Source organism: Calidris pugnax, unplaced genomic scaffold (assembly GCF_001431845.1).
Source record: "Calidris pugnax isolate Ruff unplaced genomic scaffold, ASM143184v1 scaffold186, whole genome shotgun sequence".
Taxonomy (NCBI): Eukaryota; Metazoa; Chordata; class Aves; order Charadriiformes; family Scolopacidae; genus Calidris; species Calidris pugnax.
In genome coordinates, this window is record NW_015090994.1 from 1,275,905 (window position 1) to 1,281,484 (window position 5,580).

At 43.2% G+C, this 5,580-nt stretch overlaps 1 protein-coding gene across 1 annotated transcript in view; it reads right to left on the minus strand.

Moving 5' to 3' along the window:
- The window catches only part of RRAS2 (related RAS viral (r-ras) oncogene homolog 2), a 62,077-nt gene that overhangs the window by 56,019 nt on the left and 478 nt on the right, over nucleotides 1–5,580 (minus strand). The gene's annotated exons all lie outside the window — the stretch shown is intronic.

A 5,580-nucleotide genomic window follows, 5' to 3' on the forward strand; every position in this document is an offset into this window, starting at 1 on the left:
TATCCAGAACAAATATGTATTCGTCTGGAATACAAGATACCCTATATCACTTGACATGTCATTCTATTTTCCTTTAGATATGGTGTCTCAGAAAATGATACAAAGCTGGCAGAACATCACAATAGTGGAAAAAAAGGAGGATAAATGTCTCATTTTATTGTGTGTGAACTAATGACAAACCAGATCATTTTCTTATAAATTAGAGAAAAACTGCTACGCAAGAGCAATGCTTAGTTGCTCCACCCTGTTATTTCCAAGAACAGGTATTTACTGTTGCAGCTTGAAATCTATCCAGGTATTGCAACTGCAGTTTCTGAGGGTCAGAGTCCTGCCAAAGAAACTTATGAACTGCATTTCTCTGAATAGATAGACCTTAACTGTTACTAAACACAGACAATGTTTCATAGAGTGTTCTGCACAACCCAGAAAATACATCTTTTCACAAGTTTTCTTTTTTTTTTTTTTTCCCTTTCTTTCGACAGTGAGCAAGGGTTAGTGAGAACACCTAGGACTGCAGAGGTCCAGCAGGCAGAAGTGGTTCATTAAGGCACGGGGGACCACCAAACACCCAGCACGTTGGCTCCAACGCCAGCTGCCTTTTCAGTTGCTGCTTTTCAATCTGCCTCACTGCTCTATTTTAGAGCTTCACCATAAAACCCAGAACGAGCTACTTTCTTGCCCAACACTGTATCAGAGATAAAGGATACTTTGAGATAGCCCACCTTCAGCTTCGCTGATGGTTAACGGGAATTAACAGTCTTGTGAAAGTAGCAGCTTGGAAAAGGAAAGGAAAAAGGAGAAAAAGAAGCCTGAACAGCTGCTCACCACCCATCTGCAAGCCATATATGCTTGCTTTCAGACAAGTGTCTGATATTAACATTAAAGAGTCAACAAATCTACATCCAACTCATTTTACTCACTAGCTAGCAGAACAGTAAGCTCAGCTCCAATCACAACTTGTTACTGACAGTTTAAGAGCAGTAGGAAAAATATTTGTTTTACAGATTTAGCAGCAAGAACTAAGCTTGTAAATATAGTAAAAAAAATTCAGTAAAGAAATAAAAAAAACACCAAACAAATGCACCAAACACTGAACCCCTACATACATTTTATATCACATTAAGTGGTTTCACAGTCTCAAACATGCTCATGCACTACCATAGTTAACATTAAGCTGATGGACAAACTAAGCTCAACTCAGCCCCACTAAATTATATCTAGTCAATACCATCTCAGGGTTCTAGTAACTTTTATTAACTAATACATTCTTGTAAGCCACTAAAGCCTACTCAGTATGCAAAAATATACATGTCATTGTCACAAAATAAAAGCTATATCTTTATCAAGAGGAAAAACAGTATGACAAATAATTTTAACAATTCTGATCAAAAGCATCCACTATTTTGCAGAGCAGATTTGAAAGAATAAAACATTAGCAGCTTTCTGGCTGCACAGTACTGATACGCGCTATACATTGTTCAGTTTAACCAAAAAAAAAAAGCATGAAATAAATGGCAACTGCAGGATAAAAAAAAAAGTGCAAGGGGTGATGAGGTATTTGCTGGGCTGTACTCGCTTTGAGCAAGGAAACCTGAATATTACAAAGGGCTGAGTTAGAAGGGAATGTGGGGTATTTTGTGACAGACCTCTGCATGACAGCTGGAGAAAAGCTATTGTGGCAACAGCTGTGTGCTCTGCACAGCTCATACTCCCAAATACCTCCCTCTGCTAAGAGGCCAGTTAACTGCCTGCAACACATTTTGAAAGTTCTCTGCCTCCTGGGACACGAGCATGATGGATTATTTGTGTATGCTTTAAATAAGAGAAGGAATGCTTAGTTCTATCACTTATAATTTCACAGAACGCTGCGATGCAACGCTGCACTGCCATTCACTGCTGCTCTCCTATAGCTGCAAGAGATCCCATCAACTCTCCTCTACAATTAAAAACGTCTTCACTTCCTGCCTTAACAGTGCACAGGCTCAACAGCACTAAGTTCATATATCATATCCTGATTTAAAGGAAATGATTTGATATTTCCAGGCTGAAATCCTGGCCCACCAACCGCGATATCAAGCTCTGTTTATCTCCCCGGAGGAAGAATTTTGAGGAGCACACGTCACCTAACGGCTGAAAGCTTCTATCTGCTGACTTGTACTCCAGTGGTTCTCCCAAGTTGTTAAGATGAGCTTCTGAAAAGTGAACCCAAAATCACAAGTAATTATACGTAAGCGAGCGGTTACGTCCCTTGTACCACTCCTAATTCGCACAAGGATGCTGAGCCCAGTACCCTAAAGAGCCCTCATTGTATGACAGGGGCTTGCTCGCTCAGCCTCCTCATAAAAACATTGTTGTTTCAGCTCAGACTGGGGCACAACAACCTTCAGGAACTGATACCCTCACACCCAGGAGTGCTGATCACTGCCATAATAAGAGTCCAACCTCAGCCACTACTACTGTTGTAAGAATTAATGCTGTTTCCCCATCAACATAAACAAGGCTGGAAAGGATGCGCTGTGCACAAATCCCAGAAAGCTGGCAAAGGAAAGAAGATGAACTGGTTCTCTCAACATTCCCCGTTCCTCTTGTTTTCGTTTATTTAATCTGAAATGAAGGAAGAGATTTTCCCCATTTTCAAATATGAATCTCTCAGTCTTTCAAAGACACAACATAAATCACAGCACATGCTCTCCCATGATATCCTATCACCATAATAGTCTTGTTTACTGGAAAACAATCAGCAGCACTGAAGTAAGAACAAGAGTAACTGTAGTTGAATACTGATTTACTGAAAATTAAATATAGGACTATAGGAAAGCAAGACCAAGAGTAGAAATATTTGCTAGTATTAGCAGGAAGAAACTTTCCTTTTTAAGCTTCAAAACAGAGTTGGTGACAGCCATATTTTAAAGACAAGCAATAAAGAAGCAAAAGAGAACTGAAATCCTTCACTGACATCAAGATTTGTCATGTGGCAAGAGCTAGCACTGATCTATGTTTAGTGAAGGCAACCACGAGCTTGTTACTTAATCCTAAGAAATTCCAAAAATTAAGCATGTGACTTCCTTGTAATCAATTTTAAAACAATTTGGAGTAGTTTATCTGCGGTCTTAAAAGGCAAACAACCTATTTGGCAATACACTTGCCATACAGAAACTACACAATTGGCTGTATAGCATCGCATACACTCGATAACATCAGCAGCTTTCAGAGCCCAGGAAGATACTGTGGTACACAAATCATACACCAAGCCTCATCTCCCACTGTCCATAACTACAGAGCAAGTGTGGAAACAATACAAAATTCTTCTCTAAGGCACCCGAGGTTCTGCTCAGAAGGGCTTTATTTCCCAGGTACTTCTTGGGGGTTTTTTTCAGAAGGTTGAATTTTCTGCTAAACATCACTCTGCAGCAGCAAGATTTATCTCGGATAAACCAGCTGAGAGGGCAAAAAGACATAGATAACACAAACTGACAATAAGTTGTTTTGAAAAATTCACCCTTAACACACAGCTGTTCCCTCACCACTTTTTCCAAGTGAACTATTTCTTTTTCTGCTATTAATTTGAAGAGATCCTTCTCTTCTGGGCATAGTTCCTCTTTTGCAGGTATTCGCTGGAAGACAAGTGCCAGTGGCAATGCTTGAGCAAAAATTTTATTTCTATAGGGGTGTAGCTCAAGCTTTTACTTTAAAGAATTAATTTCTACCAGTACTCAAATATTGAAATTATTCAGTACTCGGTAGAACCGTAACTGCTGTTAAAATAAATGGACATACCAAGGCATCAAGTGTGAACTTCTTCTCCTTATGCCTTTAATAGAAGTTACAGCAGCATCTCAGCTCTGAACTTAAGCCATCTCCAGCTGCACACTTTACTATCACAACCAGTTTAGAAGCCCAGATGAAGACTGTGTACAGGTCTGAAGCCCTCAACATAGGAAAGACATGGACCTGATGGAGCGGGTCCAGAGGAGGGCCACTAAAATGATTGGGGGGTTGGAGCACCTCTGCTATGAGGATGGGCTGAGGGAGCTGGGGTTGTTCAGCCTGGAGAAGAGGAGGCTCTGGGGAGACCTAATAGCGGCCTTCCAGTACCTGAAGGGGCCTACAGGAAGGCTGGGGAGGGACTCTTTATCAGGGAGTGTAGTCATAGGATGAGGGTAATGGTTTTAAACTGGAAGAGGGGAGATTTAGATTAGATATTTGGAAGAAATTCTTTACTGTGAGGGCGGTGGAGCACTGGAACAGGTTGCCCAGGGAGGTGGTTGAGGCCCCATCCCTGGAGATATTCAAGGAGAGGCTCGACGAGGCCCTGGGCAACCTGGTCTAGTTGGGGGTGTCCCTGCTGACTGCGGGGGGGTCGGACTAGATGGCCTTTGGAGGTCCCTTCTGGCCCAGACCATTCTATGATTCTAAGATGCAGGCAATACCATCTAAAGCAACAGCACCACGCTTGAGCAAAGGGTACTCTGAGCCACTTTCAGTCAACCACAGCAATTAATTATCTCCATAATGAAGGAATTCAATCCACACACAGAGAAGACTGCAGTTATTCCAGCCCCGTCACCTTCAAACAGACCAGGGAGTCAGTATCTTACCAGCTATCTACCCATCCAATAAACAAGGCACCAGTACAACAAATATATCTTTTTTCATCTCAAATGCACCATTCAAACTAATTTCCAAAGAACTAGTTCTCCTAGAGCATCAGTTATTTTAGTACAATACTGGTTCTTCCAAGCATTCTTACCCAGATTTTGAAAGTGCTGTTTTCTCTGTAGTCCCTAAGTCTACGCTGCAGAGCTTGAATTCTCCACAGAATATTATAGCTAATGAACACATGGAAGCGTGCATTAATGAAGAAAATCCAAAGTAAAAAAAAAACAGTCCATTTGCTATCAGACCACCTATTCTAACAAAGTATTTTTTGAGAACATCATTGCCCCCAAGCACTAAAGTCTGTTTGGCAGCAAGGCAAACTTGACTATCTTAGGGGTAGGTAGGGTATTACGGCCTCTCCTGGATGGAATTAAAGAAAACAAAGAAAAAAGTCATTCTCCCCAGATTTGCTCATCAGCAAGTAGTCATCTCCCCCTTCTACCACGAGCAGAGGTAGGTGAGTGATGCCCCCACGCCAGCGGTAGAAATGTTGAAAGCAACAGGGCAGAAGATGAAAATAAATAGGAGGGGTACGGCTGAATTAGCAGGGGAACGGGAAAAAAAGGCTCTGCCTCACGAGGCACGCTTTACATCACCCCTTCTGTCACGCTTTTCACTGAAAACGAACAGGGAGGAAGAAAAAAAAAAGAAAAAAGTTCGATTATGTGGAAGTTAAAGCATCCTCAGGGAGAGGGCGGGCAGCGTGCGGAGCCGCCGCGGCGCCCCCCGCCCCGCACACCCCGTCTCCCCTCAGGGGGCTACCGATGGTCCCCCGCCGGGACACCGCAACGGGCCGGGCCGCGGGGTGCGGAGGGGGAGGCAGCTCTTGGGGAGCCGGACGCCAAGTGTCACCGCTGCCCCGGCCGCCGCTTCCCGGGCGGGGCACGGGGCCGGTCCCAGCGCCGCGGCGGCCCCGGCCAC